The sequence below is a fragment of the Gossypium raimondii genome, chromosome 7 (assembly GCF_025698545.1).
Source record: "Gossypium raimondii isolate GPD5lz chromosome 7, ASM2569854v1, whole genome shotgun sequence".
Classification (NCBI taxonomy): Eukaryota; Viridiplantae; Streptophyta; class Magnoliopsida; order Malvales; family Malvaceae; genus Gossypium; species Gossypium raimondii.
Window position 1 is genome coordinate 46,513,038 of NC_068571.1, and position 13,118 is coordinate 46,526,155.

The following is a 13,118-nucleotide window of genomic DNA, read 5'->3' on the forward strand; positions in this document are numbered from 1 at the left end:
TATATTAAGTGTTGGAAAAATTACTTTTATAGGAACTTTGAGGCATATTCTCAATAGGTAAAGGTAGAGAGATGAATTTTAAAATTATGGTTTTATATTCTACTCCATGAGACCTTTACAACAGTATATCATATGCTAAAAATGGTTGAGTGGTGAATGAGAAATTAATACTCAAAGTAAGCTACTTGGAAATATTGTTGAGGAAAAGTAAAAGCTTAGATACCACATTGGTTAAATACCAAGTGTGAGATGTGTTTATATATGTGAACTCTCTTGAAAGATAGTTGAATAACTAAACTTGTAACATTGCCTCGTGCACAGGGGGGATGCAGGTGCAAACCTAATGAGGTTGGGGGGCACCGCACGATGTGGGCGACACGAAATGTTCGAACCGGTCGGGCAAAAATGGGTCTACGGTAAGTCCAACACGAATTTATTTATCCTCAACAGACATAATCTGCTTATATATGGACAGTATCTGATTTGATTTGATTTTTAAATTGGGGGGCACCGCACGATGTGGGCGACACGAAATGTTCGAACCGGTCGGGCCAAAATGGGCCTACGGTAAGTCCAACACGAATTTATTTATCCTCAACAGACATAATCTGCTTATATATGGACAGCATCTGATTTGATTTGATTTGATTTTTAAATCAATTTGATTTTTTGGTTCCTTAATTTATCCTCAACAGACATAATCTGCTTATATATGGACAGTATTTGATTTGATTTGATTTTTAAATTGGGGGGCACCGCACGATGTGGGCGACACGAAATGTTCGAACCGGTCGGGCCAAAATGGGCCTACGGTAAGTCCAACACGAATTTATTTATCCTCAACAGACATAATCTGCTTATATATGGACAGCATCTGATTTGATTTGATTTGATTTTTAAATCAATTTGATTTTTTGGTTCCTTAATGGCAGATTTTATTGTTATTTCCAAATTTTCGACTATCCTAAATGCCTATAAAAGGTTGTGTATTCTGTAGGATTAAACCTACATTCAAATAATTTTTATACCAAAATTTTTTTCATTTCAAAACTCTTCTTTTGCCTCTCCATATTTTTACAATATTTCAGTGATTAAAAAAAGGCAAAGTTTGTTCATTGGTCATTGTAGAGGTGCTACTACTTTGATCACTGCTGTTGTTGTATCTTGGGAGACATTCGACCAATGTTTCTCCAAGTACAGTAGGAGCGATCGAATCTGTCTTAAGGAAACTATGTTTCACAAGCCTCAATATTTCGTAAAATCCTTATTTTTCCTTCTGATTTAAACTCTTGTTCATTTTAATTTTAATTGTTTTTCATATTTAATAAATTAAATATAAATTATTCGATATTTATTTATATTTAATTTATTTTATTCGCTAACATACATTGTCTAACATTAAGAAACACCCACAAGGGTGTGTAAGGAAAACTCATAATGGATTTTCCACGAGGGATGTACACCCCTCCCCTCATGTATGCATGTATGTATTTATCATATTTTTATTAGAGAGATCAGGGCACCCATGAAGGGTGTGTAGAAATGGGGTATCCCACAAGGGGTTTGCACCCCTCCTATATATTACATATATTTAAAAAAAAAAAAACCACAAAGAGGTACAAGAAGAGAAAAACCCCCACGGGGTTACACCCCACACGCATATACATTATATATTTATTAAAGAAAAGGAAAATGAGGGTTGTGATGTGATAATTATGTGTATATAAAAGGGATTGTCACCCCTCGACACTTTTAGGTTATGAACCCCTCATGCATATATATATATATTAGTCATCCAAAGTTTTTATGTTCGATTGGTTTTACTAAACGGTGGAACCTTACTTGCATTATGACCTCAAATTTGCATAATCTTGGGTAGTTCAATTGTTGATTATTGCACCTCCGCTACATTGGTAAATTGTGTAAGTCGTTCAACTATTGACAGTTGCACCTATGCTACTTTCTCCAATTGTGTAATACTAGGTCTAGCAGCACCATTTACAAAATTCTCCAATTGTATAATCTCGAACATATCAAGTCAATGGTTGTATCCTTCATGAAATTCTCCAATTGTATAATCTTAGGCAAGTCAACAGTTGTACCTTTTATGAAATTCTCTAATTGCGTAATCAAACCTGTCAGGTCAACGATTGTACCCTATGCGAGTTCCTCTAATTATGTAATCTTGGACCTATTGAGTTCGGTTACACCTATGAATTTCTTCAAATGCATAAACACGAGCAAATCAAGTCAATGATTTCGTCTTCTGTAAAATTCTCTAAATGCGTAAACATAGATATATCAATCAATAATTGCACCCCGCTATATTAAGGGTTCATCCCTTTAAGGGTACAACTCTTTCACCCTTCCACTAAGGGTACAACCCTCTTTCCATTCCAAAATTTTTTTGAGAATGATGGTTTAGAAAAAAAATTTACGAGGAGTCAAAAGTACTTTGTAGATCAAAGAGTTTAGAAGATGATTTAGAAACAAAAAGGGAAAATCAAGGAAAGGGATCAAAATTGTTATGCCATGCACTTTTGAAAAGGATTGAAAGCCCACCGATGAAGGAGAATGGTGGCAAAAGGCAGTGACAACTGGTTGTGTTATGAAAGTAATAGAAGTTTTTTGGGTTTTTTTATTCAAGGGAATGTTCTAAAGATTAAGAAACTTGAGAGTCGGCTAATGATAAAAAGCAAACTAAAATAATAATAGGGTAAACTACACCCATGGTCACTTTTGTTTACCTTAGGTTACATTTTAGTCACTTATGTTTGAAATGTTACGTTTTAGTCACTTACGTTATTGTGTTGTAACATTTTAGTCACTGAGCCGTTAATTGTCGTTAATGGTGTAATGGTAAGCTGACGTGGCACGTTAAATTATCATTTCAAACAAAAACTTCAGGTTAAATTGTACAATTGGTCCCCATAATTTTTCGTTTTGAGCAATTTAATTCTTTTATGTTCTTTTAACTTTCTTTCTTTATTTTCCATTCTCTTCTGCTTCTCGCTCTGTTTTCCTACCTTCTTTATTTCTTTTAACATACCAGGAAGTCGAATTGGTAGTGAAGAAAGAAGCATGGTATGGGTTTATGGGTTTTGGTTATAGGGTTTTGGTTATAGGCAAATGATGATAGTCGACTTCCTACTTCTTTTTTCACTGCTAATTCGACTTCCTAATATGTTAAAAGAAATAAGAAAGATATGAAAACAGAGGGAGAAACAAAAGAGAATGAAAAAAAAGAAGAAAGTTTAAAGAACATAAAAGAAAAAAAATTTAAATTACTTAAAACGAAAAAAATATGGGGATCAATTGTATAATTTAACCTAAAATTTTGTTTGAAATGATGATTTAATGTGCCACGTCAGCTTACCGTTACACCATTAACGACGATTAACGGTTCAGTGACTAAAATGTTACAACATGATAACGTAAATGACTAAAACGTAACATTTCAAACATAAGTGACTAAAACGTAACCTAAGGTAAACAAAAGTGACCATGGGTGTAGTTTACCCATAATAATAATGTGAAAACTCTTTAGATTTAGGGTTAAATACAAAATTAATACCTAAACTTTTCCGCTTCTCCTAGATTGATACCTATGTTTTTTTTTGTCCTAAATTAGCATCCGGACTTTTTTTTCTGTCCACTAATTTGATACATGAGACTATCGTCGTTAAGATTTTACTGACTTGACAACGCTAACCACTCATGCACCGCCACATGGCATCCTATTTGGCCTTCTTTTTGTTTTTGTTTTTATTTTCTTTCTTATTTTCCCTCATTCTCTTCCCTTTTTCTTTTCTTTTCTTTTTTTTTTCTTGCTGGGCATGCATTCTACACTTTTTTCTTTCTTCTTTCCTCCTTAAACCCCCCCAAATTTTCCCAATATTTAGACATGGCAGTAGTTGCTCAATAGCTGGTGTTACTCAGCGATAAAGATAACAACAGTAGCACTAGTTACTGCTTCTCTTATTTTCCTCCATCCTTACTTTTTGTTCTTTTTTCTAGCAATATTTTATAGCTAGAGAACCCAATATTCTTCAGTTTTCGATGATGGTGCACGATGGCCAACAAAAATAATCTCTTCTCTTTTTTAAATATTTTCTTCTACTTTCCTTGAAAACGAAAAAAACAAATAAAAATATTTCTTTTGTTCTCTTTCAAGAAGAATTTTGAAACCTAAATAGCCAAAATTTTCTCTTCTTTTAAGCTCACCAAATCTATGGAGATGGTGGCCCCCTCATGGCTTAAGGGTTAAACCTAGGTGAGGCAATTATCATCGAAGACTCCTCCCTTTGTCATTCAAAAATCGAGCCTAAAATCCCCTCAAACCCCAAAAGCTTAACATGCATGCAAGATTTTTTTTTTTGTTCTGAGATTGTGTGGCCGATTGGTATTCTGATATTAGTTTCTATTTTTTGTTGATTTTTAGAGTTTCTATTTTTTGTTCTGAGTTTGTGTAGTCAATTGGTATTCTGATAGTTTTTATTTTTTTGTTGATTTTTCGATCAATTCTTTTTTCTCTTGTTCTGCAAGTTTTTGTAATGTTCGAAAAAGTTTTTCAAAGATTTTATTTTAAACATTGATTATGTCTCTGGGTTCAAGATTTTCCATAAACATGTTCATCAAACATCAAAATTTTCAATCTTGCACTATTGATCAGGTAAAAATTTTAAGAGCGATAAAGAACCCAAAGTGAAAAGGAAAATAACTCAAAAAGGTTGAGCCTTGAGAGTATCGAAGAAAGAGCCTTCCATGGATTACGTAGAGGAAAATTTTGAAACTTGTGTGAATATAACAATGAAAGAAAGAGATCTAAGGGGATATACAATAGCAAAAAAGGGGATTTTGTGGTGATTGGATGGTGAAAAAGTGTGAGAAAATTTTGAGAATTTTTTACAGAAGAAAGATGAAGTGTAGAAGCAGGCTAACAAAAGAAAAAGAAAAGAAAAAGGGAAGAGGAGGGAAAATAAAAACAAAAACAAAACGGAGGAACAAAAGTATGTCATGTGGTGGTGCATGAGTGGTCAGCATTGTCACATCAGCAAAAAATTAACGTCGGTAGTATTAGGTACTAAACTAGTGGGTGGAAAAAATTCGAATATTAATCTGGGACAAAAAAAATCATAGATATCAATTTGAGAGAAGTGGACAAGTTTAAGTACCAATCTTGTATTTAACCCTTATATAAATAAAGTGATTATTAAATATTTTTACATGAGAGATATAATTTAGATATTATATCATTTATATTATAGTATTTTTTAAATATAGTTTTATATTTACCAGTTAAGTTTTAGCTCGATTGGCATTGGCATTGTTGCTAGTGCAGGAGAACGTGGGTTCGAGTATGCTGAAGCGCGTTATCTTCCTATTTAAGGATTTGGGAGGGGTTACGAATAGTTCTAGGCATTATATTCTATCAAAAAGAGTAGATATAATAAGAACTTATACTGAGATTAATGTTAAAAATATATAATTTTATATTTTAATAGTAATAAATTTAAAATATTTTATCATTACACATTTTAATATATTAGATTGTAAATAATATATTATAATTCTTTAAAAATATTAAAATTATAGAATAATATTTTAATATGTTATATAATAAAACTTTTATTAAATTAAACTTTATACTTAAAAAATTCTTTTTTAATTCAAGGGTAAAAGTGACATTTTCATTTATTCTTTCTATATTCTTTAATATCATTCCATTCAACAAAACAAAGTAATGTAATTTATCATCTATTACATTCCACTAAACCAAACTACATAATATCTATTGCATTCCTATCGAATACCCACTCTATTAATCTTCTATTATATTCCAGCAAACTAAACATACCATAAAGGTTCATTCCACTAAGAGTACAACTCTCTCTCCTTACCAGTAAGGGTTCATTCCGCTAAGGGTATGTCTCTCACCCTTCTATCAAGGGTACAACTCTTTTACCTTTCCACTAAAGGTTCATTCTATTAAGGGTACGAGTCCTAAGGGTACAACTTCCACACCTTCCTAAGGTCTAATTCTCACACCCTTTTAAAGGTACTGCTCCTAAAGGTAATATCCTCATGTACTTTATCTGTTTTTTCTTAATCTTCTTCATTGGTCTGGATGAAGGAGAGAAAGATTGTGAGAGGTCTGCATGGAGGAAAAAAGCTAAAGTTTGTAATGGATAATTTATTAAGTTGGCAAGTTTCTTAACCTTTTTGTGTCACGGAGTTAAGTAAAGGAATGAAAGTTAAAGATTTCAGCTATCTATCGATTTTGTTTTGTATTGGATAAGGTTGTGGGTGATCATTTTAATAGCCTCTGCATGCAAAAAAATTCTGGTTTTTATGATGATGAAATATCTTCATTGAAGATTCTGAAATAGTTGCAAGTCTATCTATGAGGTATAAATAAGATGTTTAGTGTAACTTTTGTTGGTTATGTTTAGGGGTGAGCATTCGATCGAATCGAATTGAAAATTTTCGAGTTAATCGAGTTTTCGAATCTCATTTTATCATCCTAACTTTATTTGAAGTTTTCTCGAATCGAGTCGAGTGAGATGGAATTCGAATCGAATAGAATCGAATATATTTGTTCGAGTTAAATTTTAAAAAATAATTTTGGGTCCTTGTAACCATTGTCACCCATCATAATAAAATTTGTCCACCTTAATCAATTTTTTATTAACTTTCATCACTTCATAATTTATTTATTAATTTTTACATCTTGGTTAGCTTCTTTGCTTACTTAGTTGTTTCAATTATCTTGATTCTTGTCACTATGTATTTTAGAATTAAAAATATATTAAATGTAAAAATATGATTTTTAATAAAATTTATTTTAAAAATAAAATGTGAAATTAATACCAATATAAAATTTTAACACGAATATTTTATGGCATAATTAATAATTCAATTTTAATATAAATATTCAATATGACTAAACAATTCAATAATATAAATAATATAAAATGTGAAATTTATTTTAATAATATAAATAGTAGATATAAATAAAATTATTACTATTTATGTTTAGTGATTTTTTTTGGATAATTTTGATTTTTTATTTGACAGTAAATGGTGAGAAGTAAAAGTTTAGGGGGAAAATAAAAAGTTTTGGGGAATAAAAGTTTTAGGGAAAGTAAATAGGGGGAGTAAAATTTTGGAGGGAAAATATTAAAAAAAAATTGGAGGGGGGAGGGTTTGGGATAGATGGGAGGTGTGATGGGAAGGGAATAAAAGTTTTAGGGGAAAAGTGGGAGGGAGTAAAAATTTTGGGGGAAAATAAAAGGTTTTGAGGGTTTTTGGGAGTAAAATTTTGAAAAAATAAATAAATGGGAGAGTAAAATTTTGGTGGGAAATGGATTTTGGGTAGTGTAGCGACCTAAAAATTGAGCATCGGGCGCTAGTCGAAGTAATTATTGAAAACTTAAAAACCGAATCTCGATTTTATTTGAAAAAGGAGTCGCCACCGATCTTTTTTTCTAGGTGTGATCGGACACCTAACAACTTCTCTTTTTAGAAGAAAAAAATTATTTTTAAATTATTCTAAAAAAAGAGGTGACTTTAGGTCTACGTGAAAATCTAGAGAAAATTAGAGTTCGGGAGTCGGTTACGCGCGAGGAAGGTATTAGCACCCTCGCAACGCCCAAAATTGGTATCTTGTTAAACGCGCGTTGTCTTAATTTTAAAAAATACAAATCCAATTTAATAGTTAATCGTGATCCGATTAAAACACGAGAATTTTTTTTAAAACACGAGAATTTTGGAAACACAATTTTGTTTAAAAAATGAAAATTTATGAAACACGAGATTTTTTTTTGAAAACACAAAAATTTTCAAAACATCGAAAATTTTGAAAACACGAGGATTTTTGAAACACGGGAATTTTTTGAAAACATGAAAAATTTTGAAAATTGGAATTTTTTGAAAACACGAAAAATTTTCTAATTTTTTTATTAAGCACGTATCGTATTTAACACTAATCGGTGATATTCACTCAACATAGCAATGAAATCAACGAATTAGTGTCAAATCGATTTGTTACTTTATTTTTGAAAACACGAGAAATTTTTTTGAAGACACGAAAATTTCGAAACCCGAGGATTTTTTTTGAAAATACGAATTTTTTGAATATTTTTTATTTTTAAAAGGGTGTATCGAGTTTAACACAAACCGGTGATATTCACCCAACATAGCGATGAAATCAACGATTTTATGATAAATCGATCCGTTGCCTTATTTTTTAAAATTATTTAAAATAAATTAAAATTAAAATTTAATTAAATTGAAAATATAAATACAAAAATATAAAAATGCATAAAATGCTAATAATATTAAAATGAAATAACATAAAAATACGAGCATTAAATTAAAAGTGAAATAAACGAAATTACTGAAAAATCTAAAACGCGAGCTTCACCGAACGGGTTACACCAATTGAAATTTTCTTTTCTTTTTCTCTCTTTTTTTTCTTTTTTTCTTTTCTTTTTCTGCTGGGCTGCCTGCTGTGGGCTGCTGTTGGGCTACGCTGGTTTGGGCCGCTGCACTGCTGGGCTGCTGCTGGACAGGCTGGCTGTTGGGCTGGGGCCTGCTGTTGGGCTGCTGGAATTGGGCCTGCTGTTGGCCTGCCCCCTTTTTTTTGCTGCTTTTTTTTTTGCTTTGTTTTTTTTCTTTATTTTTTTTGGGCTGCTTTGGGCTTGACTAATGGGCTCGCTGGGTCGGGTCTGCTGCTCGGGTCGGGTTTTGAGCCGGATGGGTCGGGTCGGTTCGACCCGACTGCTTTATTATTTTTCTTTTTCCTTTTTCTTTTTTTTCTCTTTTTCTCTTTTTCTTACTTCTTCTTTCTTCTTTCTTCTTCTTCTTCTTCTTCTTCTTCTTTACGCCTTGGTTGCACCGTCGTCGCTCCTCCCCTCTCTTCCTTTCTTTCCTCTTTCTCTTTCTCCTCTTTCTTTTTGCTGCTGAAAATTTTTTTGAAACTTTCTTTTTCTTTTTCTTTTTTGATTCGCGGGGGGGCGGGGGTCTTTTTTTTGGAGTTTAAACTCCTTTTTATAGTTGGTTTTGCTTCTTTTTTGCAGGTAGCAGGTGGGGAAGGCCATGCCCTAAGCCGGCGGCCGGAAATCGTGAAGGCAGTGCACGAAATCCACTGATTATTGGGGATTTTCCATGAAGGACCAATTTGTAAATGCAGCAAAAGTTTTGGGGCCGAAACAAAATTTTGAAAAAGTTTAGGTGTCAAAACGTAATTTCAAAAAGTTTATGGGTCAAAATGCAATTTTATGAAATTTAAGGGTTAAAATGCAATTTCAAAAAGTTTAGGGGTTAAAATGTAATTTTTTATTTTTTGTATTTTTTTTGAAAATTTAAAAAAAAACCGAAATCGAGCCGGACAAAATTCAGTGATTACAGGTAGATTGGGGGGTTGGGAGGGGAGGGGAGTAAAAGTTTTGGGGGGAAAGTGGGAAGGAGTAAAAGTTTTGAGGGAAAAGTAAAAAGGTTTGGGAGTTTGGGGTAAAAATGTAAAATATTATACTTTGATATTCGAATTATTCGAATTATTCGAGTTATTCAAATTCGAAAATTCAACTCGATTCGAACTCGAATTGAAAAAAATTGAGTTGATTCGAATAACTCGATTAACTCGAATAACTCGATTCGTTTAACTCGAAATTCGAATTTTTTTTCGATTTTTTCGAGTCGAATCGAGTTTTGCTCACCCCTAGTTATGTTGGTTGAGTGTTGAGAAAATGTTGCGTCATCTTATGGCGGGATGTTGTGTAATGATGAGTTACTCCATAACAGAATATTGATGTATCGTGAGGTTTGTTGTGTTGAAGTGAAAAATTTATGAAATGTTTGGCATAATGTGTGTCGTGCAAGAACAGTAGTGTTGGTAGAATGCCTGTGTATGATTATGCGGAGTTGTAGAGGGTTGTTTGGCGGATGATAGATGAAGAAATATCACGATGTGCACTCTATGCCATGTGTTAACTAGCTTTGCGGAAGTTTGGGCAAATAGCACAGAGAATGTATATGCTTAGTTTTCGAATTTGCAGAAGTTCAAGTGGATTGTACGGAGATATATGTGCAAATGAATATGATAACCCAATGTGGGTTCTATGTATGTATGAGACTCTACAGAGTCTAAGGCTTTAAGCCTCATATGTGTAAGCAAGCCCATGGCCATGACATATGAAAGTTATGAAATATATGAAAGTTTGCCTGATTTAATTCATAAGTCCGCCAATAATGAGTTATCTGTTTATGCGAGTCCGTATATGCAAGTTATGATAGTCCATCAGGACTATCTTACATGAATAATCTCGCATTAGAAAATTCACTCCTAAGTATCCGCTCCCATGTTTTTTGTTTCTAAAAGTATATCACTATGAATGGGTTACCTGTGATTTCAAAACAAGGGCAAAATATGAAGGTCTGCCAAATTTGTTTGTTTGATTAAGATGTGTTAGTTTTCTTTAATGACCCGTTATGGGGGGTCTTCTTTATGAATCTGTCGGTATGTTCGTAAAGCATGAATTCATAGACTTGGGTCTGAAACAAGAATTTATGAGAATCACAATATGAATCTAAGTCCGTTAGGACAAGTCGCAATAACAATCTGCATTAGGGTCTAGTCACCAAGATTGTCTTATCTGATTACTTGTATATATTGGTGCAAGATGCACTATGAGTTTTCTTTCAGACATTCACAAGTAAGAATCCGCAAAGATTTCCTCTCAAGGAAATAGCTACATATGGGTCTACAAAGGTAACTAATGAAGATAGAATATGCAGAGATAATCCGACAAGTAGCCAAATGTTTATTTGCATTCTGATATTTCATTTGTGAAGTCTCATCATTGAAAGCTCCTTTGTGTGCAAGGCTTTGTATGGCCGATTACGGAATCCCTATTTTCAAGACGTCCGTAATATATTAAAATCAGTCAAGCAAGATGAATTGTTCACCAGGTTGTGCAAGTAATTAAGCAATGGTGTTTTTTATGGATGATGTACCAAGTATGGGTTAGCCAAATTGTGTGACGTAAATACTATACCAATGAGATTGGCGAACCAACCTAGTAGAGACAGTCAGACTTTAATTCTAAATCTTGAAGTGCCATCTTATTAGCATTCTGCTAATGCAAGGTACACAAAACTTACTAAGTTCATTTGAACTTACATTTGTGACATTATATATTGCAGGTAATAAGAAAATTCAATAGTTCATGAACGGACTAGACCAGAATCTATCGTATCCAGGCAGTTGTGCTTCCTATTCATAATATGTATACAACAGAGCGACCCAGAGGTGGTGTCTCAGGGTCAAAGTCTTATTGTAATTAGTTTTGATAAGAATATTATTTCCAAACTAAGCAAATAGTTGATATGTTTAAACCACTTTGTGAATTATTTTGTATCTTAGATTAATGTTACATAATCGAAATAAATTTATGTGGCATGGCCAAATAGATAACTGTATTTTAATAATAACTACATTAAGTTAGAATGGCGGAACATACTTTTAAAAGAGTGTGTTAGTTAATTTTCGATTTTGATGTGTAGCACCCTGTAATCTAGATCCGATGATCAGGCCGGGTATGGACTATTACAAGTACCCTCAATAAATTTAAAGAATCATATATATTAAGTCACATAATTTCTTAAAAAGTCAAATGTTTTCAATAAAGATCATTAAAACACAAAATATTTTCAATAATATTTTCAATTTCATTGAAAGTTTTAAGCTCAGATACTCCACCCTTATATGTACCTAGGAACCTAAAAAATCACCTAAATGCTGCTAGGGCCAGAGGTATCAACACATATTGTATGTGTATTGGTATCTAATATAAAAAATGATCAAACGGTCATTTCTGGGCAAAGGTATTGATACCTCATAGTTGGTATCAATACCCTATAGCAAAAGTGCAATAAAAAGCCTAAAAACCTATATAAACTATTCTAAATCCTATACAAAGTATACTAACACATGTACCAAAATAAAATATGCATAAACAACTAAAAACAACACAAACATGCATGAATGTAAGAATCATTAGGTGAGTTCCTTGTGTGAAAAATATATATTAAACCAAAGTGCTAAGTGCCATAAAATGTTCAAATGAGACATGCATACTTAGCAAATGGTGTAATGCCCCAAATTTCGGTACAGTAAATGGTATTGTTTTGGGTACATCTACAATAGAATTTATGAGAATAGTTGAAATGGATATATTTTAAAGGAATTAATTAGATATTTGAGAAAATAAATTTGTAAGGACGAGCGTGAGCTCAAAATTACAAAAAAAAAATGATTAAATTGAGATTTGGAGAAAATGTGAGGACTAGAGTACATATTGATTGTTAAGAAGAAAAGAATGGTTTAATAATTATTATTGGTATGAAAGAGATATAGAAAATATATTGCTATGGGGAATTAGAATAAATGTATGGACTAAATTGAATGAAAGTGAAAGAATAGAGACTAAAGTGTAATTTTTACATAAAGAGAATTATGGTAGTGAATTGAATATAGGGATTAATAAAGGGGTAATTTGGACATTTCATGTGACATATTTTGGAGTATTAAAAGAAAAATGTGTTGATGTTGATAAGCATTTTGAACCATTAGTTTTTAATGAAAACAAGCGATTAATATGGGCCACTCATTGGGTTGACTTTGACTCAATTTAAATGAATTAAAAGAAAAGAAAAATGATATTTTGGCCATTCTTCCCCTTTATGGTTGATTACCAATGGAGATTAGAGGATTTCGAAAACAAAATAAAATTCATGGGATATGAAAAGTCGACACTCCTATATCTTAAAAGTTGAAATTTCTTCCCTATGTAGATACACATGCTAGCTAACCACGCCAAGTAAGAAAACACCTTTGGATTACTTTGTTGAAATTTAGGGAGATTTATTATTGCAATTTTTTCTTTTGTAAAAATAGACTATTTTTCTAGAGTTATTGCTTCGAGATTAGTTAAGGACTATAATTGGATTTAAGCAACTAAATTTTGAGACCTAGTAGCATACAATGTGTTGCCAGTTTAAGGAGGGATTGCACAAACCTAGTAAGGAATTTTGTGATTTATCATGTGTTCAAAGTT